At 51.6% G+C, this 11,857-nt stretch overlaps 1 protein-coding gene across 2 annotated transcripts in view; it reads right to left on the bottom strand.

Annotated features, from left to right (window-relative positions):
* GNG4 (G protein subunit gamma 4) overlaps positions 1–11,857 on the bottom strand; it is a 102,309-nt gene that overhangs the window by 37,834 nt on the left and 52,618 nt on the right. The window contains exon 2 of one of the 2 annotated variants that reach the window (XM_017862302.1): positions 6,770–6,881. The gene's annotated coding sequence lies outside the window, so the exon portion shown is untranslated. Of the gene's footprint in view, positions 1–1,556; positions 1,649–6,769; positions 6,882–11,857 lie in introns of those variants that run through there. The other variant, XM_017862304.1, reaches the window with a different exon arrangement.

Below are 11,857 nucleotides of genomic sequence, written 5' to 3'. Positions count from 1 at the left end.
GTGTGAGAGGGTGTGGGGTGGGGGTGAGTGTGAGTGTGGAAGAGTGTAGGGTGGGGTCAGAGTGTGGGAGGGTGTGGGGTGGGGGTGAGAGTGTGGGAGGGTGTGGGGTGGGGTGAACGTGAGTGTGGGAGGGTGTGGGGTGGGGTGAGCGTGGGAGGGTGTGAGGTGGGTTGTGTGAATGTGTGGGTTGGGTGTGTGTGAGTGCAGGTGTGTGGGTGTGTGTCAGGGTGTGTGATGTCTGTGTGTGTGAGGGTGTGTGTGCGTATTGTGTCAGGGTTTGGGGTCGGGTGAGGGTGAGTGTGGGAGAGTGTGGGGTGGGGGTGTGTGTGTGTGTGAGGGTGAGGGTGTGTGTGAATACAGGCATATCTGAGAGCATGTGAGATGAATGTGTGTGTGAGTGTATGGAGTGAGTGTGAGTGTGAGTGTGGGGTGAGTGTGTGTGTGTGTCTGGAGTGTGAGTGTGTGGGTATAAGTGTCAGTGTGTGAGTCCTTGAGGATGTGTGCGCGGGTGCACAGGTGGGGCATGTGGCAGGGAGGGTACAGCTAATGTTACTAGCGAAGCAGCAGAGCCGACCCTCAGCCCCGTCAGGCCCCTGCAGCTGCCCCCGCCTCTCTCCCTCCCAGGCGCTGTCAAGATGGCCCTGATCCCCCAGCTCTTCCTTATTCTTCCACTGTTCAACAAGAAGGGCTCATTTTCTACAGGCCCTACCCTCTCCGCCCAGGAGAGTTCTGGCTGGAGGCTTCCTGTGGGAAGGTCCCGCCAGCGTGCTATGCTTTCCTTGTTGTGTCCAGGAGATAAAATAAGAGGGTGGGGGATCCTCTGGGGGTTCCATCCCTCCATGGCCTCCCTCTCAGGCCCTCCCTCTCAGTCCACCCTCCAACCCGTGTCTGCCACCCACAGCCCAGGCCCCTGGACCTGGCCCCCAGGGGGAGCTGTGCTCTCGGACTCCAGCCTCTCCCTTGGCCCCTTCTCTGCTGCTTCCTCCTCCCCTGGCTCCATATTTAGCCTCAATAGCATGACCCAACGCCTCCACCACTGTCTCCCAAGAGCTGTCTGCTTATCTGGCCCTTCCCTCTGTCCCTAAAACCTGCCTCGGTATGGACCCAAATCCTTCCCTCTCCACACTCACTGAGGGGCTGCTCAGCGCTGCTGGAGAGACCCCCCACTAAAGTCTGCCCTTCAGACAGCCACGCTCCAGCCTTTGCGAGGCCCTCAGAGCTATCTGGCAATAGGACCCCTTGCTCCAAATCATCTCCCCTCTCTTCACCCTCCTCTTCCAGTCTTCATAACTTCCTCATCACCTCTGACCTTTCCTCCTCAGCAGAGGACCTCAGCCCCTCTGTCTACACAGAATGACCATTAGGACAGGACCCTCCTTAATGTTCCCCACCCCACCTACTCCACTCCACACCCACATCCATCTTTGCCTCCACGCAGGGCAGCAGCTCTTCCTCCACAGCAGAGGCTGTAGGACACCACCCACAGTTGCCCCCGACTGGCTGCCCTGCCAGCAGGGCCCTCCTTCCTCTCCAGGGGCTGACAATGGCAGACTCACTTTCTCGTCTCCCTTGCTGTTGGGCCAGAGCACGTGTGTCAGGAACATGGCTGTGATTTGGTCAAGGATAGGCTGAGGTAAACATCCAGAGTGACTCAGCAAGTTTAGAGCGCAGGCGTATAACTCCACTTGTTATCACAGCCATATAGCTGTTACATGGGAAGGCCCATCATTTGGCTCCAAGCCACTACTGTTTGTAAAAGGTATTATTGCCCTGCTGACATTGTACAGGCACGCTGGTGGCCAGAGAAAGAGAGCCAAAACTGTCCATTTTGCAGGCAGATGGGGGGAGCCAGGGCACAGCACAGCTCAGCTCGTGCCCAGAGAGAGAAAGAGTTAAGCTGCTGACCCTGAAGGCAGGGGAGAGCCGGCCATGCAGCTGTGTGTGGGAGCTGGCTGCTGAGAGGAGCCACAGAGCCAGAACAGACAGCCGAGTCAAGGTGGACAAGTGTGAGAGAGCTAGTGTGAGTCAGCTGCTGATGAGAGACCTGCTGGATAAAACTACATTTCGCCTGCTTATGGCCCCACGAGTGTTCTTTCAGCTATCTGCCCATCCGCCCACTCCCCTCGAACCTCAGCATGGGCTGGAACCTGACCCCAAGCAGGGCATTTGGTATAGTCGTGAACCTGACAACGTGACCTCGTCCTCCTCAATGGGACACTAGGGGAAATCTGCAGGGACTCGTTGGGAGGGTTTTTCCTCCCCAATGGAGGGACAAGGGGAGAAAGCTCTGTCTTTGACCACCTTGATTGAGTTGTGTTTGCAGCTGCCAGAGCCATATAACCACTGGGGAATCAACCAAGGACAGGGTCAGGAGGCTAGTGGAGAAAATGACCTGGATCCTTGAGCTGGGTGGTCCTCGGAGGTCTATTCCTGATCCTTGAGATGAGAAAACGTGCTCCTCATGGTTCAGGCCATATTTATTGGGTCATCTGTCATTTGCATCTTCTCAGCCAAGGCTAACACTTCACAGGGAGGTAGACCAATCCCCTCCCTGAGGGATCTGCCCTACACTCACCCCTCCGTCCTGTAATGTCCACGTCTCTGGGCTCTTCCTCCTTAGAATATGCAAATATATTTATGCAATTTGCACCTGACCATCTTAAAACAAGCGACAACATCAACAGTCTTACTTCCCTGCAATCTTCTGCGTTCTTGCTTAAGAAGGTGGAGAGGCTGGGTGCGGTGGCTCATGCCTGTAATTCCAGCACTTTGGGAGGCCGAGGCGGGAGGATCACTTGAGGTTAGGAGTTTGAGACCAGCCTGACCAATATGGTGAAACCCCCTCTCTACTAAAATACAAAATTAGTCAGGCGTGGTGGTGGGTGCCTGTAGTCCCAGCTACTTGGGAGGTTGAGACAGGAGAATTGCTTGAACCTAGAAGGCAGAGGTTGCAGTGATCCGAGATTGCAGCACTGCACTCCGGCCTGGGTGACAGAGTGAGACTCCGTCTCAAAAAAAAAAAAAAGAAGAAGAAGAAGGTGGAGAGGTAACAACAGATTACCATGAGAGGCCCCTCAGTAACTAAAGGAAGAGATTCTAATGTAAGGATGAAAAACCTTCTTTCGGGAGCACTGAATAAATAGGCCTGCTCCACAGTCTCTGCTCTGCCGCCCTCAGCTCAGCCTGATACTGTTTCTAGGACAGTCACTCTTGTTGCCCTCAGTGATCCTTAAGTGATTTCGTGTGTGGGTGTTTGTGTTTTCTCTTCCCAAGGGGCTGCTCTGGCTTCTCCCAGTGCTGTGGCCCTGCACACCTGGATGTCCGTATTTTACAATCTCCCAGGCTGATTCTGGCCTGTACCAAAGGTGGAGCACTACTGCTGGCTGTGAGCCGCTTCCACTTCGTGATTCCTTGGTGTCCACCAAATTACCTTGCACGAGACACACAGGATGTCTCATGTACCTTAGGGGCTATCTCAACCAGTCCTTTTTGAATTTTAATGTGCATATGTATCACCTGAGGATTTTAAAATGCAGATTTTGATCGAGTAGCTCTAGGGTAGGGGCTGAGATCCTGCGTTTCTAACGAGCTTTGTGAGGCTGTGGTCCACGGACCACACTTTGAGTAGCAAGGCTCCAAATCACCGACTGTTGGTATTGCAGGAGAACATGGAGGTCCAGTTCCAGTCCTCTTATTTTTCAGATAAGGAAACATATTCAAGGAGGTTAGATAACATAGTTTCCCAGAGCTCCTCAGCAGGAGAGGAAGGAAGCACTGTTGCTGCTCCCGGCTCGTTACACCTTGGCCTAGTGGCGCTTAGGATTTCATCCCCCACACTTGGTCTGTCCTGCTCTCCTGGAACAGACTCATCCCCTGGGTGATCCTAACCTTGCTTAACCTGGGAGTGAGATGGCAGGAAGGAGCTCCTTCCCTGAGGTGGGCAAAAACCTGAGGAAATCCCTGGTGGGGGAAAAGGAAATGGCTTTTGCCAATGGCACTCAAGACAACCACATGCTTTAAAGATAGAGCCCTATGAGAAGGTTTCGGAGGCCCTGCTTCTCCTACCTGGCCAGGTGCCCCTGAGGCTCGACCTGAATAATGCCCCTGCCTTTCTGAGACTGTCTGGACGCCGTACTTCCATGGGGACTCAGGTATGTCTCCCTGCACAGACATTCATGAGCTTGCACATCTCACCTGGACCCAAGAAGAAAAATGGAAGTAGGGACAGAGAAGAGCCGCAACAAATCTCCACACGCACACTGGCTACCGGTGACACTGGCTACCAGGGACGCTGGCTACCGGCGACACTGGCTACCGGCGACACTGGCTACCAGGGACACTGACTACCGGGGACACTGGCTACCGGCGACACTGGCTACCAGGGACGCTGGCTACCGGGGACACTGGCTACCGGCGACACTGGCTACCGGCGACACTGGCTACCAGGGACACTGACTACCGGGGACACTGACTACCGACCACACTGTCTACCGGCAACACTGACTACTGGCCACACTGGCTACTGGCCACACTGACTGGGCTCTTGGCTTTCTAGAAGATGAGGCAAGGGGGAAAAGGGACCGCTTGCTTAGGGTTGGCCCCTGGGGCCACGTGCTCACACAGCTCTTTCTTCCCAGGTACACAGGAATGTGCTTATGCACACAGGTTGTGCCAGGGGTTTCTTGAGATGCAGCAGGGAACCCGTTGTAGGGGTCTGTGGGACCCCCAGCAGGGAAATAAAGGAAAATCTTGAGTTCCTTCAAGGGAAATTCCAAGTTAGCCGTGAGAAGTAAATAAATGACTTGATAAGCAAGAAGGTAATAGTAGCTTAAAACAATAGCCAAAGAAGCTAGAATTACGAGATGTTTGGTTTCCCTATAGAAACTGAAGATAACATCTTAACATATGTCTCTGAGTTGTTTTTCAGAAACCTGGTCCCCCACAGAATGAATCTGCTGGCACAGATACCTCAGATGAGGGGGAACTGAGGACTCAACTCTGACCGCCACTCTTGGTTCTAAATTTCTTCCTGGGCCAGGTGCAGTGACTCACGCTTGTAATCTCAGCACTTTGGGAGGCAGAGGTGGGTGGATCACTTGAGATCAGGAGTTCGAGGCCACCCTGGCCAACATGGTGAAACCCCATATCTACTAAAAATACAAAAACAATTAGCCAGGTGGGATGGTGTGCGCCTGTAATTCCAGCTACTCGGGAGGCTGAGGCAGGAGAATTGCTTGAACCCGGGAGGCACAGGTTGCAGTGAGCCGGGATCATGCCACTGCACTCCAGCCTGGGTGACCGAATGAGACTCTATCTCTAAATTAATTAATTAATTAATTAATTTCTTCCTGTGGGGCCTGGAGGGAGTCCTGCCCACAAACCAGAGCTAACATTGTTTTTTGCTGAACCACATTTAAAACAAAGCTTCTTTTCCTTAACTAATTGCAAATCAGAAGATCTTTAAACCTATCCATGACCTGTATGCACTGGCTTCAAGATACCTGCCCTTTTCGGCCAAAATCAGTGTGTAACCACCATGTGTCGATTTTACAATCTTACTTGTAACTTCTGCTTTCCTGAAATGTACCCCCGACTTAAAAACCCTTACCTGCAAGCCACTGGTCAGGATTTGAGCATGAGCCGCCGAGTCCTCCTTCCTTGGTGCCCAGCAATTAAACACCCTCCTTTCTTCCACTGCAAAACCTCGGTGGTCTTACCACACTGGGCAAGCAGACCCCGGTTTGCTCTGTAACATTCTTTTTTTTTGAGATGGAGTCTTGCTCTTTTACCGAGGCTGCGAGTGCAGTGGTGCGATCTGGGCTCACTGCAACCTCCACCTCCTGGGTTCAAGCAATTCTCCTGCCTCAGCCTCCCGAGTAGCTAGGATTACAGGTGCATACCACCACACCTGGCTAATTTTTGTATTTTTAGTAGAGACGGGTTTCACCATGTTGGCCAGGCTGGTCTCAAACCCCTGACCTCAGGTGATCCACCCGTCTTGGCCGCCCAAAATGCTGGGATTACAGGCATGAACCCCTGCGTACGACCATGCTCTGTAATATTCTGATGGGCTGCATCTTGCAGCACACAACTCAGTAAATGCAAAGTTGGGGCTGGGAGACCAATGAAAGGTGGTTCCATCCCCAGTGCTTCTGATCTGACTTGACTCGGAGCACAGTATTTAGAATTTCTGGAAGACGGATGGCATTGTGCCTCTGCAGCCATCCTCCCTAACTATGACTTCTGTCCATGAGCGGTTGATAAGTATCTGCCAGTAGAATACTGCAGCCAGCCTTCCCGGGCAATGCCTGAAAGACAGCTATCCCTGAGCCTGAAGGGACCCAGCAGCTTAAACTGAGGATGGGGAGGGAGTGAGTGGTCGACCTCCTTTCATCCTTGCTCAACAAGGAGGCTCACCGCAATAGCGTCTCTTTTCCCACAGGGAAGCACACAGCACGGTTCCCCAGCCAAGGCCCAGCAGCCCTCGGCGATGGCTCAGTTCTCCTCCTCTGCTCCCCCAACAGGGGCGCATCCACTCACATAGGGGATAACAGGAGGTGGTAAAAGGTTTCTAAGGGCCCCGTGTCTGCCATGGAGGGTGGGAGAAGGGGACAGGACAGTGACGACTGCTAGAAGAAAATGACACTGTGAGGACCTGGCCACCATCAAGGATCCTGAGAACTGAGTCTCACCCTGGCCCCCACACACACTCCTGGCGAAGACACCTGCTGTCCCCCTGCCCCTGCACAGGGTAAGTCAATCTCCTTACCTGCTGAGAGGCAGCTCTGTGACAGGCCCGGGAAGGGGACAGAGGCTGGCGGCAGCAGCAGCGGTCAGTCGTCAGATGAGAGGCGAATTCAGAGCTGCTGCTTTGAGGTCACCTGAAAGCACAACCAGAGATGTGTCTAGAGGTGTGGGGACCCCCTGACATTGCTCCCAGCATCCCCATCCACCCCATCCCATGGTTCCCCTCTCCTCAAGCTCAGCAGGCTTCCCCCAAAGCCTGGGGACTCCATGTCAGACCTTGGGGAGATGGGGAGCTCAAGGCAGACAGAGAACCCTCAGATCTGAGCCAGAGCAGACTGGAAACACAACTTCAGGGCCACAGGCCACCCCAGTCCTCACCAGACTGCCCCCCCAAACCTGCATGCCCAGTCGCTCTGCCACCCCCGACACGAGCAGCCCCAGCTCCTGCCAAACCTCTGCCAAATGGAAACAGGTCATGTGTTTTCTTCTTATAAAAATATATACCTGGCTGGGCGTGGTGGCTCATGCCTGTAATCTCAGCATTTTGGGAGGCCCAGGTGGGCAGATCAACTGAGGTGGGGAGTTCGAGGCCAGTCTGACAAACATGGAGAAACCCCGTCTCTACCAAAAATACAAAATTAGCCAGGTGTGGTGGCACACGCCTGTAATCCCAGCTAGTTGGGAAACTGAGGCAGGAGAATCATTTGAACCCGGGAGGCAGAGGTTGCGGTGAGCCGAGATCACGCCATTGCACCCCAGCCTGGGCAACAAGAGCAAAATACAAAACAAAACAAAAAAAAACCCCACCTGTTATCAAAAAATGTGCAGATAAAGAAAATTACAACAAAGAAAGTAAAGACCAATGATAATACCTTTTCCCAGAGATAACTATGGTTAGCCTGTTGATGCATAGTATATTTACATGCATTATAAATTTGATTTCAACCAAAGGACATTTAGCACAGAAGAGATCAGATAACTTGAAAGTTCTCTTTTTTTATATTTATTTTTCAAGATAGGGTCTCGCTTTGTTGCCCAGGTTGGAGTGCAGTGGTACAATCACAGCTTACTGTTGCCTTGAACTTCTGGGCTCAAACAGTCCTCCAACCTGAGCCTCCCGAGTAGCTGGGACTACAGGCGTCCACTACCATGCCTGGCTAATTTTTACTTTTCTTTTTTTTTTTTTGTAGAGATGGAGTCTTGCCCAGGCGGATCTTGAACTCCTAGGCTCAAGTGATCCTCCCACCTACGGCCTCCCAAAGTACTGGGATTATAGCCATGAGCCACTGTGCCTGGCCTTTGAAATGCTTCTTACAGCCCATTCAAGGACTGTCCTTCTCCAGGACAGTCTCTCTAGGATGGCTGACTCTGGGGTAATGAGTTCATTCCCCAAGGGTTTACCCAGTGCTCTGCCCTACAGCATCCATCTCTGAGGGATCCTAATGATCTTGGAGCAAAGCTAAAAGCCTGGCAAGAATAAGCTGACAGACCTGTTTGCTCCCCTGGCTAAAATGGAATCCGAATTCATTTTGGCTTCAACTTCAGGGGAGATGGTTTGAAGTTGTGTTTGGTGCATTTTTCTCAGCCTGTGCTATGGTCTGAATGTTTATGTCCCCCGCCAAATTTCTATTTTGAAATCCAAAGCCCCAAGGTGACGCTATTAGGAGGTGGGACCTCTGAGAGGTGGTTAAGTCATGTGGATGGAGCTCTTATGAATGGGACTCGTGACCTTGTAAAGAGCTCTGACAGAGATCCAGGAATGCTTCATGTTTTAGCTTTTTTTTTTTTTTTTTTTTTTTATTTGTTTTTTTTTTGGTTTGTGGTGTGTGTGTGTGTGTGTGTTTTTTTTTTTTCTGTTGCCCAGCCTGGAGTACAGTGGTGCGATCTCAGCTCACTGCAACTTCCGCCTCCCAGATTCAAGTGATTCTCCTGTCTCAGCCTCCCAAGTAGATGGCATTACAGGTGCCCGCCAACACGCCTGACTAATGTCTTTTTTCTATTTTTGTAGAGACAGGGTTTCACCATGTTGGCCAGGCTAATCTTGAACTCCTGACCTCAGGTGGTGATCCACCCACCTCCCAAAGTGCTGGGATTACAGGCGTGAACCACTGCACCCGGCCTTGGTTTTGTATTTTAATCTAACAGTGCTTCTTATACTTTTCCACCACATTCTGGGGAAAACAGACCCACCGAGGCAGCTGGCTTCCCTGACTCTGGCTACCCAAGGCCCCACCCAGAGGGCTGAGGTGCTGGATCCAGGCAGAGCACCTGTAGGCTGCACCCTAGACTCCTCAGCCCACTGTGGGGAAGCCGTTCTCTACCATCGTTTCCCCAAATTTGGTTGGGATCAGAATCCTCTGGGAATGTAATGAGACTAAGGCCCTGCTCTACCCACCTCCATGACCTTAGAGTTCTGTCTTAGCTCTCTTGAGGATTCTGATAAAACCACTGCTCTATCGGCAACCAGAGCTTCTCAGACTCTGCTGTACATCTGAACCACTGGGGGGGACTTTTAAGGATCCTGATTCCAGCTGGGTGCAGTGACTCATGCCTGTAAGCCCAGTGCTTTGGGAGGCTGCAGCAGACGGATTGTTTGAGCCCAGGAGTCCAAGACCAGTCTGGGCAACACAGTCAGACCCCATCTTTACAAAAAAATTAAAATTATCTGCGTGTGATGGCACATGCCTGTGTTCCCAGCTATTGAGGAGGCTGAGGCAGGAGGATTGCCTGAGCCTGGAAGTTTGAGGCTGCAGTGAGCTATAATCATGCTACTGCACTCCAGCCTGGGCAACAGTGACCCTGTCTCAAAAAACCCCAAAAGTATAAAATTAAAAAAATAAAGATCTTGATGCTCAAGTCAAACCCCAGGCCCTTTAAGCCACAATCTCTGGGGAGGACTGAGGAATTCATGGATGTTGAAGCTTCCCAGGTGATTTTTTTTATTTTATTTTTTGAGACAGGCTCACTCTGTTGCCCAGGCTGGAGTGCAGTGGTGTGATCTCGGCTCACTGCAACCTCCGACTCCCAGGTTCAAGTGACTCTCCTGCCTTAGCCTCCCAAGTACCTGGGATTACAGGTGCATGCCACCACGCCTAGCTTAATTTTGTATTTTAGTAGAGATGGGGTTTCACCATGTTGGTCAGGCTGCTCTTGAACCCCTGACCTCAAGTGATCCACTTACCTTGGCCTCCCAAAGTTCCGGGATTACAGGAGTGAGCCACCACACTCGGCCTTTCCAGGTGGTTTTAATGTGCAGCCGTGTTTGAGACACACTGCTCAAGTCTGCATCTAGCTGGAGCGTCCCATGCTTTGGTGTCCCATCAGATGTCGTGTCACCCGGATCTCAGGCTCTCACTCAACAGGACTGGCTGGGGAGGCTGGGTGCTGCTACTCACAGCCTGGTGGGAGGCATCAGCTTCAGTATCCCTGGGAGCTCATTAGCAATGCAGAATCTCAGGTTCTACCCAAACCTATGAAGTCAAATCTGCGGGGTTTGTTGTTGTTGTTGTTGTTGTTGTTTTGAGACAGAGTCTCCCTCTGTTGCCCAGGCGGGAGTGCAGTGACGTCATCTTGGTTCACTGCAAGCGCCGTCTCCCAAGTTCAAGTGATTCTCCTGCCTCAGCCTCCCAAGTAGCTGGGATTACAGGTGCGAGCCAACATGCTCGGCTAATGTTTGTATTTTAGTAGAGATGGGGTTTCACCATGTTGGCCAGGCTAATAACAAACTCCTGACCTCAAGTGATCCACCGGCCTTGGCCTCCCAAAGCGCTGGGATTACATGTGTGAGGCATTGCACCCAGCTGAATCTGCATTTTAACCCAGGTGATTCAGGTTTACGTTCGAGTTTGAGAAGTTCTGAGCTAGACCAGCAGGGCCCAGTCCTGCCTTATGCAGTGTCCGAGATGAAGAGCCCGGCTGAAGACACAGGAGTCAGTCGTAACAGTGGTGGACAGCAGAGTTGCTGTTCTCCTGACCCTTAGTGTTATTCACAGCCCCATCAGCTTTTAGATGCCTCTTTTAGATGACTTACTAACTCTAGAAGCTCTTTGAGAGGCCACACATCAGAAAAGACACTATCAATTTATCCTTGTCCTTCTGGCATTTGCATAGCATCTTCCATGCAATGCTTGAAACGTATTTCAGATGTCAACCCACCAGCCTACCCCAGGAGGTGGTTTTAGACACCTTCTCTGTATCATTGCTAGTTCTCAGAATAACGCAGGTTGTTGGAGTTGATGGGAATTCAGCTCTTGACTGGATTCCTTTATCTGGTTGCGGGAGAAAGCTGTTTTTTTGCTTTTTTTTTTTTTTTTTTTTTGAGACAGGCAGAGTCTCTCTCTGTCGCCCAGGCTGGAGTGCAGTGGNGTGCTTTGGGAGGCTGCAGCAGACGGATTGTTTGAGCCCAGGAGTCCAAGACCAGTCTGGGCAACACAGTCAGACCCCATCTTTACAAAAAAATTAAAAATTATCTGCGTGTGATGGCACATGCCTGTGTTCCCAGCTATTGAGGAGGCTGAGGCAGGAGGATTGCCTGAGCCTGGAAGTTTGAGGCTGCAGTGAGCTATAATCATGCTACTGCACTCCAGCCTGGGCAACAGTGACCCTGTCTCAAAAAACCCCAAAAGTATAAAATTAAAAAAATAAAGATCTTGATGCTCAAGTCAAACCCCAGGCCCTTTAAGCCACAATCTCTGGGGGAGGACTGAGGAATTCATGGATGTTGAAGCTTCCCAGGTGATTTTTTTTATTTTTATTTTTTGAGACAGGCTCACTCTGTTGCCCAGGCTGGAGTGCAGTGGTGTGATCTCGGCTCACTGCAACCTCCGACTCCCAGGTTCAAGTGACTCTCCTGCCTTAGCCTCCCAAGTACCTGGGATTACAGGTGCATGCCACCACGCCTAGCTTAATTTTTGTATTTTTAGTAGAGATGGGGTTTCACCATGTTGGTCAGGCTGCTCTTGAACCCCTGACCTCAAGTGATCCACTTACCTTGGCCTCCCAAAGTTCCGGGATTACAGGAGTGAGCCACCACACTCGGCCTTTCCAGGTGGTTTTAATGTGCAGCCGTGTTTGAGACACACTGCTCAAGTCTGCATCTAGCTGGAGCGTC

This window comes from Rhinopithecus bieti, unplaced genomic scaffold (assembly GCF_001698545.2).
Source record: "Rhinopithecus bieti isolate Rb0 unplaced genomic scaffold, ASM169854v2 scaffold_57691, whole genome shotgun sequence".
Lineage (NCBI taxonomy): Eukaryota > Metazoa > Chordata > Mammalia > Primates > Cercopithecidae > Rhinopithecus > Rhinopithecus bieti.
Note: the sequence above shows the minus strand (reverse complement) of the source record. Positions and strands in the feature narration are given on the sequence as shown.